Raw genomic sequence first — 17,307 nt, forward strand, 5'->3', positions numbered from 1 at the left:
TATCCAACTTTATAGTCTTCTTAGCTAAGCTTGGAAAACAACAATGATAGTAAAGTGGTTATTGCAATGTCCAATTTACCAGTCTTACTTCTATTCTTGTTCGTTTTTGTATTTAATTTTAAATTCTAAACAGCAAACCCATCTGTTTGATAAACGATAATCAATGCAAATCTCATACTAATTGCAAAATATGCTACAACCTATACGAACAACAAAATCAAATTACTAATAACCAAATTGCATAGTAGCTAAATATATCGACAAAGAAAATGTAGTCAAAGAAAATGTAATCTAATAATCATAGTAGCTTGGAAAATGTAGTCAAAGAAAATACCAAACATGATTGAACAGGAAATACATTCAACACAGTAAATTAGTCGTAAAAGCATGGAAAATGTAATAATTAAAAAAAGCAAACATAATTGAACAGGAATTGTCACCATACTGAATAAGTTATAAAATAATTCAAAGATGCAACACCAAGTAAAAAGTCTCACAAGTATCATAACATCCTCATAAACAGTCCAAGCAAATTCACAAGGGATAAATAAACACATGCTCTTTAATTTCAAGATAGCTATATAACCCTTTTCTCATATTCTTCAAGCTTCAAATTTTGATCACATGTTTTTCAAACATGCTTGCAAACAATCATATGCTTATTTCCCAATAGTTATATTTTTTTACTAAATAACATTTTATTGTTACCTGAAGACAATTATGAACACCTTCCACTTATCATTTTCCAACTCAGCTTACTATCTAAACCTAGCAAATTACTAAAAAAATATAGACTACTGGAATAGTTTTGAAATATCAACAAACAATATAGAAGATAATCATGAAACAATAATGTAATACAAAAATTCACAATTCAATAAATAAATACAACCAAAATTAGATACTCCGAAATTCCTAATAAACAAAATTAAGATTCATAAACACCTCACCAACGAAGAAAACCGAGGACAAATTCCCCTCATGATGAACACTCAAAAATTGGTGATGAACAGTCATTTAGTCATGAAAAATCCAAGAATACACACAGATGCCAACTAAAAAACATTAATGTTAAAGCATGGAAGCATAACAATATCAGAAAAAGGGTCATACAATTGCAAGTCGCAAAAAAGCAAGTTTTGAGCAAACAAAACTACATGAACATGGCAGATATGCCTCATCAAAGATATGCCTTGTCAAAGACTCCTGTTCAAGAGAAAACCCAAGACATACAAATCTAAGACACAAAATAGAGTCACCCCCAACCAACATCATGCTACCCAATAACTGACAAAACACTACCAGAATCAGACAAAAAATAAAGCTTGTAAGCTACCAAATAATATTATATAAACTTCTTAGTAGAAGTATAATTACCAACACATCGAACATTAAAATTTTTCTTACAAACAATCATGAATTAAATCAATGGATACAATGTCAATTCATGGATGAACCAACTTGAAAGAACAATGTATCTGGCCAGCTTACCAACGCCAGACACCATCACCATTGGAAGCTCAAAACATGCAACTTACCACCTACATGATTCATACACAACCATATCAAAAACCTTGATCTGATACCTTATGACAAAATCTGAGTACTAGTCCACAATAATTTTTGGTACAACCAATTTGCGTAATAGATACAACATCCCATTGCACCATGTTTTCAACCAAAAACAGAACTTCCAAAGTTCTTTGGAACATACAAATATGTAGGCACAGGAAAATAAAACAAAATCCATCCATAAATTGCAGAACATCACCGGTAATAGCTACTGAGACTTGCGAATCAACTAAAGAATCATTTTCCAACCTTCTCGATGCCCTAATCTCAATCAAAAGTCATTTTCCAATCTTTTCGATTTGCTAATCTCAATCCAAATGCACCGCCCCCTTTCAACCAAACACAATCTTCCAGTGTTCTTTGAACCATATAAACATGTACACACAGGAAAAGAACAAAATTGAACCAAAACTTGCAAACATCATGGGGAATAGCAACAGGTACTAGTGGATAAATTCAAATGTCAGTTCCAAGCTTTTCAATCTAATGTTAATCCTGGGAAAACCAGTTAAAGCCAATAAAATCTTTCCCATGAATTTCTGTTTAATCATGCTAGGCTTTCCGTAGATGTTCCAACTACATTGTTCACATCACCTGTAACGAAACATAAGCAAATCATTCAATGTGGGCACAGGAAAATAAAACAAAATCCAACAATGAATTGCAAAACATCATAGGCAATAGCAACAGACACAAGCGAATCAACTCTAAAGTCATTTTCCACCCTTTTCAGTGTCCTAATCGAACCTTCCACATTTCTTTGAATCATATAAAAATGTACAAACAGGAAATTACTACAAAATCAAAACTTGCCAACAATATGGGCAACAGCAATGGGGACTAGCGGATCAACTCAAAAGTCAATTCCAAGCTTTTCAATCTACTTAATCATGGGTCTTTCCCATGAATTTCCATTAACATTGATTATGCTAGGCTTTATGTAGATGTTCCAACCAAGGTTCCCAATACCGTACCGTATCGACATTTCGCCGTTCGCTCGGTACAGTACGAAACGATATGCCGAGCGGTATATATATATATATTAAATATATATCGGTGATTTAAAAAGCGCTAGGCGCCAAAAGGCGCTAAGGTCCAAAAACGCTTGAGGCACTAGGCACTCGCCCAGGCGCTCACCCGAGCGAAGCGAGACAGTAAAATATAAAAATATATAATATAATTAATAAATATAATTATTTAAAATTTTAAATAAAAATATACTATTAAATTAAGAAAATTAACAGTATTAAAATCAAAATAATATATTATTAATCTAATAAATATAAATACTATTATTAGTATATTGTTAACAGTATATTGTATACTGTTAACAGTATACAGAAGGAGAAGAAGGAAGAAGAACAATATACAAAAGGCGCTAAAATCTTGGTTCGATCACCTGGTTTAACCCAGGCGCTAGCCCGAAGCGCCCAACGCCTGGGCTTGGGCGAGCGCCCAAGCGACGCCTCTTTAAAGCACGTTGCCTGGAAGTGAAGCGAGGCGAGCGACCGAGCGCCTTTTTAAGGCGACGTTAGATCACCTCGGCGACATCGCCTTTTCCTTCCCCTCGCCTTCTTCTAAAATATTTATATATAAATATAAATATATATTATTTTATTATTATTTTTTGTTCCGCCCGATAGCGGGCGGTCCGCGTACCGGTATGCCGTCAGACCGATACGTACCGCCCATACCGGACGGTATCATTCGGTATTACCTACCTTGGTTCCAACTACAGTGAAGAAATTAATAATTAGCTTTGTAAAAGAAAGTCGATCTTTTCATGTCTGTAATCCAATGAAGAAAACAATGACTATTATACAATGAAGAAATCAATAGTTAGCTTACAAACATTTTGCAATCTTGGTTCCTAGCATCGTACGTCTTTGCTTCATCATAGAACTCATTCAAGTCTCTAAATTCAGAATACTGAAATAAAAGAACCAACCAAAATTGTTTATTCTGTTGATATAAGAGAAAAGATGCACCTTGCCCTCAAAAATCTTCTTTTTCCCAAACACATTTGAAATACAACACATATAAACAAAGAAATTATAAGCTTACATACTCATTCAAAGCCATATAAGCCCATAATACAACAAACACAGGAAACAACAGTAGTTCTTGACATTGTATGGTTATTAAAACCAAAATATACACCAAAATAAGAGTAAGCAAATTATTTTATCTACCCAAACAAAAGAAAGTACACCGGGAGAACTAAAGAGACATCCAACCCCATCACTGGATTAATCAAATGACAAGTCAAAATCCATCAGAAGAAAAAATCCACCAACATGTCCACATGCAATGACCAGTAACTAATAAAAAAACAAAGCTAGAACATCAATGATTGAAGTGAAAAGGTGGAGCTGTAAGTCATAGCTTATACATCTTTGAAGGTTAATTGGCAACAAAATTCTTAAGCTCTCACAATAAAGAATCTCAGTTATAATCATTATAACTTGATAGGAACTTGCCTTCGCGCCCGATACTTGGTGGGCAATTGTTTGCGGACTTGGAATTGTTCAATCAACCTTCTAAAGTCCTTGTTTCCTTCTTCCTCTCTTTTCTCTCTTGCACTCAAGGTGCTCACTGAATTGCTTGTAAAGCTTCCCTCTTTGCGAAACAAAGAGACTTGTCCGTTTTCAAACTAATTAACTTGTTGTTTAACAGGTCTTTCGAGACCTGCATAAGGTTACAACTAGGCTGACCCTTTACGGATGCATATATCGTAATGGCGCCTCATGACTTAGGAAATCCCAACTAAATTTGAGAAGTAGACGTAAGGGTGCTTCACGACTTAGGCAACTCCAGCTAAGTCCGTGACAATTGCTGCAATGGTGCCTCACGACTTAGGCAATTCTAGCTAAGTCCGTGACATTATGATATCATAAACTCCCAAAGACCTAATGTTGATCACAATAGAACTAAGTATATTGTCTACACATACTATCAAAAACAACATGCAAATAATGAATTTTTTTGGGCCCATTCCAGAAGATATCTCCGTTCAACATGACAAGCTGACGAAAATTACCAGAAGTACAGGTAAAACTTCTATTCTCTTCATCATGCAAACCAAAACAACAATCTTGTAAACTTGTTTGTATCAGCTATGGTTGAAGAATCTTCATAAAGGAAATATATTCAATTAGCAATTGGGTTCCCACAAGAATATTCCTTGATGAAAATTGGACTCCTTTGTTTACAATATAAAGGCTCCATGAAGAGAAACCCAACTTTCTTAACATGAAACCCAGCTCCCAAAACAAGCTTCAAGTAGACAAACATCACATAAAATGACAAGCTGACGAAAATTACCAGGAGTACAGGTAGAACTTCTATTCTCTTCATCATGCAAACCAAAACAACAATCTTGTAAACTTGTTTGTATCAGCTATGGTTGAAGAATCTTCAAAAAGGAAATATATTCAATTAGCAATTGGGTTCCCACAAGAATATTCCTTGATGAAAATTGGACTCCTTTGTTTACAATATGAAGGCTCCATACTGAAGAGAAACCCAACTTTCTTAACATGAAACCCAGCTCCCAAAACAAGCTTCAAGTAGACAAACATCACATAAAATGAGCAGCAAAAAGTACATCAGCCTGAGAAGATAACTTCTCATAAAAATCAGCAATATAAAATGAATTTCAAGGAAAAACAAGAGAACACAGCATGTCTGTACCTCCCTCCAACTTGATACAAGAAAAAAGTAACAATGCATCTTAAAACCCACTTGTTTTTGAAGCCATCAATTGTGCCATTGAATTGATTCAAAAATCGATATAACAATCAAGTACAATTATCATAACCCAAGATCACCAACAAAGACACCTTAATAGCATAGGTACCTGTACGTAAAATCATTACCACGTCCTAGCTTCCACACAAGATAAAGGAAACATGATTCAAAAGAGAAATGGAAGTTAATTAAAAGGAAGAGAAATGCAGCAGAGAACTTTTATAAGCCAAAGGATCAAAAAGTCGGTGAAAATAATGACCTTTCAAATGTAACAACTTTGCACTGTTGGACTGCATTTTGGCAATAAATGAACAGCAATGACGCCAATGGAAATGATGACCACAGAATTCAAGTTATTCAACAAAATTATCTGACTTCCTCTAATACAACCAGCCAAGAACACCAAAGGATGTAATTAACCCAATTTAGAAATGTATGAACTCCAAAATAAAATCCTGCTACCAAACGTCATAACTAATTGTAGAAAACCAGGACAGAAAATCCAAATTTCATCTGGAAAGAGCAGCCAAGAATACAACTGGATGTAATAAACCAAATAGGCAAACAAAATAACCTTCCATATACCCAATTTAAATCCTGCAAACAAACAACATGATGAATTGTTTACGGTAAAATAATCTCTCATATGAGGCCACATCAGCATTATAGGGCAACATAAAAGACACCAGTCAAAAGTTACACTAGAAACACACAAGGACAAAAAGTTTACATGGAACAAAAAACTATAAATTGTACAGAGAACTTAAAAAATGCCAACAAATAAGAGATAAAGTAGAATAAAAAACAATAGAACATGAGCCAATCAAAGTAAAGACCAATCAAAGTTATTTACTCAAAGCAAAAAATGATTAAATGTCATACTAAAAAAACATCTACAAGCTAACTGAAACCAAACATCAGATGACCAGAGGCAGGTTAAAACAAAAAGATAATTAAGCTGCAAAATAGAAATCTAACAAAGAATCCAAGAAGAGACAAATGAGACATTAGTATGACCAAAAAGACTTGCCAAGCAAGTAACAGCTAAAAATTCATAACAAGAAGAACAATTAACAATTGGACAAAAACTTAATATCACAAACATGCATAAATTAAACACCTAAATCTAAACTATCCTTTTAAAACAGGCAAAACGTATGTCTCATACCAAAAATTCTATTCAAGAAAGGTCATAATCCTAATAACCAGGCTTATGGCTAATGCTGATACTGATGCTTCTGCAACTGCACACAAAAACCCTACAAATAGGACATTCAGAAAACAAAGAGAAAGACTGACTTCAAAAGTGCAAATTTATAAAATGTACCAAGCATGCCAATGGAATAAGTAGACAGACAATCAACAATTAGATAGCCAATGAAAAGTGAAAGGAACCTCTTCCATGAATGATGATAGAGTAGAACATATCGAAACCAAATACCATAGGAAGGTAGCAGAACACTCACATCTCACTTTCAAAAAAATGTCCCATGCCCATGCAAAACTAGATGTCCATCAGCTTCCCCTAGCAGACAACAAATAAAAACAAACAACCATACTTTGATGAGAACCGTATCAAATGACCAACTTGTGCACGTAAGGGCAACAATTAATGTTTGAAAGTAACAAGGGCTGACTAAACCAGCACAAACCGGACATATCCACTGTTCAGATAATTTCGGAAGCCCTGGATCCATCATAATAAGCAACGTATGTCACAACAATGAAACCCCTTAAATATAACACTATCTAATGGAAAACCTATTTAAATCATTCAACAAAAACCAGAGCATCCTTAATTGGAGCATCCTTTACAAACTGCATTACAGCTACGTGTGGCTTCATACAGATAATAATCACAAAAACACCAGAGCCCCACCAACAGCGTCGATGACACATATAGAATCTGCCACAGAAACTAGCCTTATCAAAAATGTAAAATCCTAGGTCTGATACCAAAAACAATCCAACAAAGGTGAGTTACCATCTCTATTTAATAGAATCATGCCTAACGATGATGCTTCGGCAACTGCCCACAAAAACCCTAGGAATAGAACATTCAGAAAACAAAGAGAACTTAACTTCAATATATATAAAATGCTGACAAAAGGAGGACAGGAAAAATAATCAACAATTTAACAGGCAACCTCAAAAAATGAGAAGTTGATGGAACTCTTCCCTGATACCCGTCTAAATCCAACTAGAGTATCCAAAAGACACAGCATTGATGCAGATACCGTTAGCGTATATCTCAAACCAAATATCATAGCATGGTAGCAAAACACACACATCTCTCTTTCAAATATCATATCCAGAAGCTTTCCCTTGCACACAAAAAATAAAAACAAACAAACATAACCAACTGGTGGACATAAATGCAACAAATAAAAGTTGAAAGTAACGAAGGCCAACTAAACCAGATCAAAAAGGACACATCCCTTGTTCAGATCATTTCGGAAAACCTGCATCCATGATAATAAGCAGCGTTCATTACAGTAAGGAAACCCCTTAAATAGAACACTATCTAATGGAAAAAATATTTAATCGTGCAACGCATACCAGAGCAACCTTCACAAATTGCCTCACAGACTCCGCGAGGGTTCCATTAAGATAATACCCACACAAACACCAAAGCCTCACCTACCGCTTCGAAAGTACATATAAAATCTGTCGCAAATAGCCTTAATCCGGCAAAATTGTGAAGCCCTCTGATAGATCGCAAGAAAAAAAAAAAAGAGCGGTTAAAGAATAATCCACTAGTCGGATTCCAATAATCGGAACTCCTAGCCTCTCAATATTCCTATGGGAAAAAAATAGATCATCCAATTCGTTCAGAAAACGAAAACAACAGATATCAAACGCTTCCGATCCGCAGCGATTGAAAATAGATCACCCGATTCGTTCAAGACCAATGTCCAAGTCCCCGAAAACGAAAGCCACATGAACAAAAGGCTTTTGATACACCCGGCATGGAAAGTAGATCAGTTTTCAAGTGCCGAGAACAGAACATCCAATTCGTAAACGAAATCAACGATTAAGGGATGGCTGAGGATTTGGATGCACCACCTATCCGAAAACAGATCATCCAATCCGAAAACGATCATCCAAACAGATCAGTTTCAAGGCTTTTGATACACCCCGCATGGAAAGTAGATCAGTTTCAAGTATCGGAAACAGATCATCCAATCCGAAAACGAAATCAACGATTAAGGGATGGCTGAGGATTTGGCTGCACCACCTATCGGAAACAGATCATCCAATCCGAAAACGAAATCAACGATCGATGGATCGTCCAATCCGAAAACGAAATCATCGATTACGGATGGCTGAGGATCCACCTAAAGGACACCGCAGACGCGTAACCACGCAAGCCAACAACCAAAACAACGATCGCGAGTAAGGGCAGGGAGCCCGTCCTTTATAGGGTTGCGGTGAGGCAGCCAACGATCTAGATCAGAGAATAAAAGAAAGAAGCAACGGCTGAGATGGATCCTTCTTAGTTGTGGCCGACAAGGATGGGTCCGTGGAACGGTCGGTGTTGGGTAGACGTTTGCGTTGGATATACGCAATTGCCTACGCCGAAGGTGGACGAAGGTTCCCGAGTCCCGGACGCATCCTCGAGGCACTCCGTTGATTTCGTGACCCGAAACGCTGCTTGCCATAAGAAATAATAACAATAATAATATAATAAATAAATAAATAAATATCAGAATTCTTCTGTGGAAACGAGATAGCGGTGGATAAAGCTTCCGTTCGTCACGTGGTGCGGTGTGTTATGTTGACCGGAAACGTAGCTCCAAACTTTGACGTCCGGACAAGGTGAAGTTTCATCAGAACTTTGCGAACTCCGTCTTAAAAAACTAAAAAAAAAAAAAAAAAAAAAGAGGATACAATCGGAACCCAAGCTGACCACCAACCGGAAATGGTAGACAAAGAGATCAATAGTGTTTAATTAATAGACAAATTTTATAAAGTTTAAAATAAATAAATACCAGAAGCCTATCATGATCATTGGTGAGCGTTATTTGTTCTAAAAAGGAAAATGTACTGAATCTAAATTGGATTACAAACTGTTAGTTGGTAAAAAGAAACTTATGTTATAATCAGTGTATTATATATACTGTTCGATAAACTAAGAATGTCAATAAAAATTAATTATATAATCAGTCTATTATATATACCGTTCGATAAATTATGAATGTCAATAAAAATTAATTACACTTATATATATATATATATATATATATGATCGCAAAGAAGAGCGCTTAAGAACCAAAAGTTATTTCAATGAATCTTTAACAAAATATACAAAATATGTAAGATGAAAAAAATTAAAGTTGATATAAATATTGGATAGAGTCAGTTTTATCATCAAGAGTTTTCGAAGTATCATGTGGGCCTTCGCTAGAATAACGACCCTCCAACCTTAAAGACGAAGATTATATGAAGGAAGTGTAAGCATAAAATCTATAATTATGCTATATCTTAAATACGAAAATAACTTATATGTCAGGATTGAAATCAAGTATATAGATATAATTATTACGATGCGTACCTTTTGATGTCATCTCTTCAGAGATCTTGTTTGATCTGCTAAGCAACGTCTTTGATCCAAGATTACTGCCGGCACCGCAAGGAGTATATCCAAAATAAACAAAACAAAATTTGTTTAAAAATAATTTTACCTAATTGGATTCCAAGAAATTTTTTTTGAAAAGCATTTTATACATGACCATGTTTTAAAATAAGCTAATAAGTCCAATAAATACAATAATACTATACTAAGTCCAACTATCAATGCAAGTCATAGCGATTGTATTTCATTAATGTCATACTCCCTTCTATGTATCACAACATTGTTAATCTTTCCTAATATAGTCCATAATGACCCCTGTAATTTATCTTGTCAAGATAATCCTGTTATTACATTCAACCATAATATACATAAACATAAATATAAACAGGATAGCAGAAACATATAACTTTAATTAAGCAAGAAGAATGTCAATAATAGCATCCACATAAACATGCATCACCATATCCTTTATGACTTGCTCACAAGCCCCATTCTAAGAACATATTCTTTGAATATTTTACACTGTAAGGCTTTTGTCAGTGGATCAGCAATCATCATAGTGGTGCTCAAGTTCTCAATTGGCACTTGTTGTTTCTGGACTCTTTCTCTAACCACCAAGTACTTTATCTCAATGTGCTTGGAACCACTAGAGTACTTGCCATTCTTAGAGAAGAAAATTGCTATAGTGTTATCACAAAATATCTTCAGCGGCCTGGCAATTGAATCGACCACACCAAGTCCCGAGATGAAATTTTACAGCCATAAAGCTTGATTTGTGGCCTCAAAGCATGTCACAAATTCAGCTTCCATTGTTGATGATGCAATAAGCGATTGCTTTGCACTTTTCCAAGAAATTACCCCACCAGCTAACATAAATACAAATCTTGAAGTGGACTTCCTACTATCGAGGCAATTTGCAAAATCAGCATTTGAATATCCTATCACTTTAAGCTGATCTGATCTCCTGTATGTGAGCATATAATCTTTCGTCCCTTACAGATATCTCAATACTTTCTTTACAGCTTTCCAATGTTCCATTCCTGGGTTGCTTTGGTATCTTCCCAACATTACAACTGCAAAACTGATATCTGGTCATGTACAGGTTTGAGCATATAACAGACTTCCAACGACGCACCCATAAGGAATATTCTTCATTTGATTCTTTTCTAAGTCATTTCTTGGGCACTAGTTTTGACTAAATTTTTCACCTCTAGTAATAGGTATATCATTGGCTGAGTAAAGCTGCATATTAAATCTTTCTAAGATACGATCAATATATCCTTTCTAAGACAATCCTAATAATCCTTGAGATCTATCCCTTAATATCTCAATACCAATAACATAGGCTGCCTCATTCATATCAACCATCTTAAAGTTCTTGTTGAGAAATATCTTGGTTTCGTGCAATAAACCAAGATCACTACTAGCAAGTAAAATATCATCCACATATAAGATCAATATAATAAACTTGCTCCCACTTACCTTTAGATATATATACACTGATCAATAGTATTTTTCTTAAATCCGAAGGAAGTAATGGTATTATGAAATTTTATATACCATTGTCTAGAAGCTTGTTTAAGGCATAAATGTATTTCTTAAGTTTACAAGCCCAATTTTCTTTTCCCTTTTTAATGAATCCTTCAGGTTGTTCCATATAGATTTTCTCATCCAGATCCCCATTCAGAAATGCTATTTTCACGTCCATCTGATGTAACTCAAGATCATAATGAGCTACCAATGCCATGACGATTCTTAATGAGTCCTTTCTTGAAACTGGAGAAAAAGTCTCATTATAGTCGGTGCCTTCCTTCTAAGAAAAACCTTTGGCTACAAGTCTGGCTTTATATCGTTCGATATTGCCCGTTGAATCACGTTTTGTCTTAAAGACCCATTTACAACCGACTCTTTTACAATCATTGGGCAATTCAATGAGATCCCAAACACCATTCTAAACCATTGATTTTAACTATTTTTTCATTGCATCATACCATTTTTCAGAATCGTTACTTTCTATGGCTTGTGAAAATGATAAGGGGTCTCTTTTTATTTCTATATCATAATCTGATTCTTGTATATATACCACATAATCATCAAAAATGACATATTTTCTTTTCCTTTGAGATCTTCTCAAATCTGCCAATTGTGATTGTTCTACAAGATCATTAGCGGCGATATCAACATCATGTGAGAGTTCTTCGATGTTATTTTGTTGTTCACCCTCATCAATACTCTCATTGATTTGAGGAACAACAATCTCTCGAATAAGAGATGATATAGAAGAATTAACCTAAATCTTCTCGATATCAAAATTAAACTTTCGAGATTTTTCACTCCCATTAATTTCGTCATTTTCTAGGAATTTTGCATTACCATATTCTACTATTCTCATACTATGATTAGGGCAATAAAATCTGTATCCCTTGGATTTTTCTGGATAACCAATAAAATATCATGAAATAGTTCTTGGATCTAATTTCTTTTCATGTGGATTGAATACTCTTATCTCTGCAGGACACCCCCAAATATGTAAATGTCTTAGACTGAGCTTCCTACCAGTCCATAACTCAAATGGAGTCGATGAAACTGACTTACTAGGAACCTTGTTCAATATATACATAGCTGTCCTGAGAGTTTCACCCCACATCGACTCAAGTATAGAGGAATAACTCATCATGCTCCTAACCATATCCATCAGAGTACGATTTCACCTTTCAGCAACACCGTTCTACTATGGCACACCTGGTAATGCATATTGAGCACAAATACCCCGTTGTTCTAGGAATCTAGCAAAAGGGTCAATATTTTGACTAGATCCATCATATCTGCCATAAAATTCACCACCTTTGTCAGATCTGACAATTTTAACTTTTCTATCTAATTGTCTCTCAACCTCATTTATGTATACTTCAAGAGTATCAATGACTTTGAGACTTTTTATGTATTAGATAAACATAGTTATATCTAGACAGATCATTTATAAATGTGATGAAATATTTTTCTCTACTAAAACAAGGAATATGGAGTGGTCCGTAGATATCAGTATGAATAATCTCAAGGAGTTCTTTACTTCTTGTGGCATTTTTCTTTATATGTTTAGTTTGTTTTCCCTTAATGCAATATATACAAACATCAAAATCAGTGAAGTCTAAATGTTCCAAAATATTATCCTTCACTAATCTTTCAATTCTTTCCTTGGAGATATGCCCTAATCGTCTATGCCACAATATAGAAGATCTTTCATTATTGAAACTATGTTTCAATCCAACATTTGATTGTAGGGTCATTAATGTCTTTGCAAACTCAAGATCCAAATTAATTCTGTATAAACCATCACAAAGAATTCCAGAACCAACTTTTATTAAATCATAAAATATACTGAGTTTGCCACTACAAAAACAAAGACAATATCCTAACTCATCAATTCTAGAAAGAGAAACTAAATTTCTAGAAATTATAGGGACATAACATGTGTCAACAAGATCCATCAAGTGACCCGTCTCTAAGCGTAGACGATAAGTTCCCATTGATATCACTTTCGATTTAAGATGATTTCCCATAATGATGAATCTTTTATGTTCTTTTGGTTTCCGAATTGAAAGAAATCCCTACATGTTATTTGTAACATGAGTTGAAGCACCAATTGTTAGAAGGAACTTCTGTAATGTTTGATTCAAAACACACAAAGGTCGAGTTAATACCTTTCTTTTCAAACCAAGTCTTGCGTTTAATGCAATCCTTCTTCACGTGTCCTTTCTTGCCACAAAAGAAGCACTTTACAATAAATGCTTTCTTTTCATTAGTCCATTTAATATTTCCAGACCCAGCAAGTTTCTTTGATTGATAATGCTTCAACTTTCTTTTCTTATTATCAGCTCCTTGAATAGTGGCCATGACATTATATGAACTTTCCTGCCTTAATCTCAATTCTTCCTGAACACACATGCTAGTCAACTCATTCAAGTCTCACTTATTCTTATTTGTGTTGTAGTGAATCTTGAATGGGCCAAACTGAGAAGGAAGAGAATTGAGAATAAATTGCACGAGGAAAGATTTATCAACATTCATGCCTAATGTTTTAAGTTTTACAACTTTGTCAGCCATATTGAGGATATGATTTTGAATTCCTCGAGTGCCATCATACTGAGCCGTAGTCAGTTCTTTCATTAATGTGTCAGCTAATGACTTATCAGCAGATTTAAATATGTCTTCAATAACCTTTAAATATTCCTTTGCGCTAGTTGCAATCGGTAATGAAGTCTTTATGTTATTTGCAATTGTCATTCTTATGAACATTAAACTAAGTCTATCATATCTTTTCCAAGCCTTTATTTCATTTACTTATTCTACAGTACTTTCATCAATCAAGTCTGCAGGCTTTTCAACAAGTAATGCTAAATCAAGATCTAATACACTCAATGTGAATTGCACATGCTCTAACCATTCTGAATAATTTGATCCAGATAGTACAAGGACACTAGATGCATAAGAATGTATATGCGGAAGTACCACTGCAAAAAAATATAGAATAACATTAATGCTTTGAGTTTGTCAAAAATTGATGAATTATTGATATCATCTATATTACACCTTTGGGTGAAATATTGACATATCTAGTTTTCACTCAAGAATATTTATGGAGGACTGATACCATCCTTATGGAATAGTGTTGTTACCTTTGGGTATACAACTCTAAACTGCAAGGATATACGAAAACAGTATCATCTATCCCATCATATAATTATTTGAATTATATTCTCATTTGAGATTATCTAAATCTCCTAATTATATGTGTCATTATGAATATTATTTCCTTAATGTCATTTAGGACTAATTCCTTAATATTATTTTATAAGTCATTAGTCCAGATCACTTTGGTGGCTATAAGACTAATGCAATAATATAAAATAAAAAAATATCCTATAAATAACAAAACTTTTATTGTAATTAATATCACAAAAGTCTATCGTCCTAGGCCACTTTGGTAGCTACTAGTCAGATAAAACTTAGAGAGATGAATTACAAATAATATTCATCAATTTCTTTAATTTTTGCTAAACAGTTCAATAATAAAATAATCATAATAATTATTGAATATTAATGCTAAGCAGTTCAATAATAAATAACAATAATAATTATTGAACATTAATGCTAAGCAATTCAATAATAAATAACAATAATAATTATTGAACAACAATGCTAAGCAATTCAATAATAAATAACAATAATAATTATTGAACATTGATGCTAAATAGTTCAATAATAAATAACAATAATAATTATTAAAAATTAATGCTAAGCAGTTCAATAATAAATAACAATAATAATTATTGAACATTAATAAGTAAGAAAACTCATATGATAATCATGATAACATATAAATCATGCCTTCATGTCAAAGGTAAATATTATTTCATAATTTCATATATATACATATGAATAAATAAATAAAAGTCCAAAAAATAATAATTAGACTTTAATTTTATTTATCACATGTAAAATCAATAATTTATATAAATCATGCATTCATGTGAAAGGTATACATTATTTCACAATTTCATATATATACATGTGAATAAGTAAATAAAATTCTAAAAACAATAATTAGATTTTAATTTTATTTACCACATGTATAATCAATAATTCATATGAGAAAACTATAAAGTAAACCATAATTTATAGTTTTTTTAAATTAAAAATTAAATCCAATCAAATAATCAAAAATATAATTATGATTAAAATTAATCATAATTATAATAAATCATATTTATCAATTTATAATTGAGAATATAAACTAAATTTCTCAATTTTGATAAAACCGTAAATATTTAAAATGTTATAAATTAGAAATATACGAATGACAGAACTGTAATTTTGGCATAAATTAAACCCGAGGGTAAAATTATAAATATGTTGACAGAACATAACCTGAAATTACGAAATTTACAAGGGTAAAACTGTAATTTTTACAAAACCCTAGTCTCGAGGGTAAAATCGTAATTATGCCAAAAACCCTAATCTGCCTTCGCCGTCGCCGCCTGCGCGAGTGGCGCTGTCGTTGCTGCCTGCGGTGCGGCAGCCTATGCGCGGTTGCCGCCTGTATGCGGCTGCGGGTTGTCGCTTGTACGCGGTTGTTAATGGCAATTCTAGCTAGCGCGCGGCCGCTGCCACCACGACGCCGCCACTGTGGGGCTGCTACTACTCACGCACGGCCGCTGCGGCGGTTCCTGCCAGCGCGTGGCCGCCGCCTGTGCACGACCTACTCACGCATGACCGCCACCTGGGTTGTCTGCCTACATATGGCCGACCGTCGTATGCACGGGTTCTGGCCGTGTGTGGCCGGCCGTCGCATGGACGAGTTCTGTGATGCCCGCGTATGGGACGGGTTTTGTGATGCCCGCATACGGGACGGGTTCTGTGATGCGCACGCTACCTGGCGTAGTCGCAGATTCACAACGAGGTCGACGGTGACCATTGCTGCTTAGCAATTCTTGGAAGATAAAGGTAATTTTATGCGTCGTAAATAAATTTACAGATCTAATGCATTTGATTGTTGGGCTGGTAGCCCAAAGTGGGTTCAGCCCATGGTGGGCTTTATCAGCCCACAACCCACACCCCTTTGACCTAACCCTAGATCAATATAAGGGGGGTGTGGGGGCTGCGTTTTAGACGCAGAAAAGAGGCAGAAAAAGGCAACAACGTGGGCAGCAACGTTGACATCCTCGTAGCAACAAAGAGAGAAGAACAAGGCAGAAAAACAAGAGAAAGAAAGGGAAGAAGACAAGGACAACGCAGAGAGACTGTTCTCAATCATCTAGAAGTGTTCTCATCTCAGGTTAGATCAAATCTACAGTAGACTCTTGCTGTGATTACTTGGGGAGGTTTTAGATATTGTGGGTAGTGACGTGATTCTTGTATCCCAGTTATTCTCTTGTGGTTGTTGCTAGGGTTTTGGGCAAGAGATTAAGATTTGTATATTCATTATTCTCATAGTGGATTATCTCTAGTTTGCCCCGTGGTTTTTACCCTTCACATTGAAGGGGTTTTCCACGTATATCTTGGTGTTTTGTTTGATTGTGTTTCCATTTTATTCCGCTGCGTATTATGGTCTTCTAGTATTTGTTCATATACAAATGTTATTCCTTTTTATATCCCCATCAACTGGTATCAGAGCGGGGTTTTGGTGATTTAATTTTTGTATTTGAACATAGAGGCCAGTAATATTTCTCGCATGATTAGTTTGAATGGAAATAATTGGATGATATGGAAACCAAGAATGGAATATCTTTTGTATTGCAAAGATTTGTATGGACCTTTGCAAGGGGATAGTGCAAAACCTACAACTATGATAGATGATGAGTGGAAGAGGTTAGATCGAAAAACAATTGGGTTTATTAGATAGTGGCTTG

At 34.7% G+C, this 17,307-nt stretch overlaps 1 long non-coding RNA gene across 13 annotated transcripts; it reads right to left on the reverse strand.

Annotated features, from left to right (window-relative positions):
• Positions 1–1,565: 1,565 nt before the first annotated feature.
• On the reverse strand, positions 1,566–8,793 carry LOC135595603 (uncharacterized). Of its 13 annotated transcripts, XR_010480545.1 has the most exons (7): positions 7,882–8,719; positions 7,470–7,784; positions 7,307–7,366; positions 6,975–7,228; positions 6,789–6,847; positions 4,897–5,919; positions 1,566–2,166 (listed from the first exon to the last, which is right to left on the reverse strand). It is a non-coding gene; the product is annotated as an uncharacterized LOC135595603 (long non-coding RNA). The 13 variants fall into 13 exon arrangements; XR_010480537.1 differs by having other exon boundaries at positions 4,897–7,228; positions 7,882–8,030; positions 8,661–8,793; XR_010480543.1 differs by having other exon boundaries at positions 4,897–6,847; positions 7,882–8,721.
• Between the last annotated feature and the right edge of the window lie 8,514 nt (positions 8,794–17,307).

This window comes from Musa acuminata, chromosome BXJ1-2, assembly GCF_036884655.1.
Source record: "Musa acuminata AAA Group cultivar baxijiao chromosome BXJ1-2, Cavendish_Baxijiao_AAA, whole genome shotgun sequence".
Lineage (NCBI taxonomy): Eukaryota > Viridiplantae > Streptophyta > Magnoliopsida > Zingiberales > Musaceae > Musa > Musa acuminata.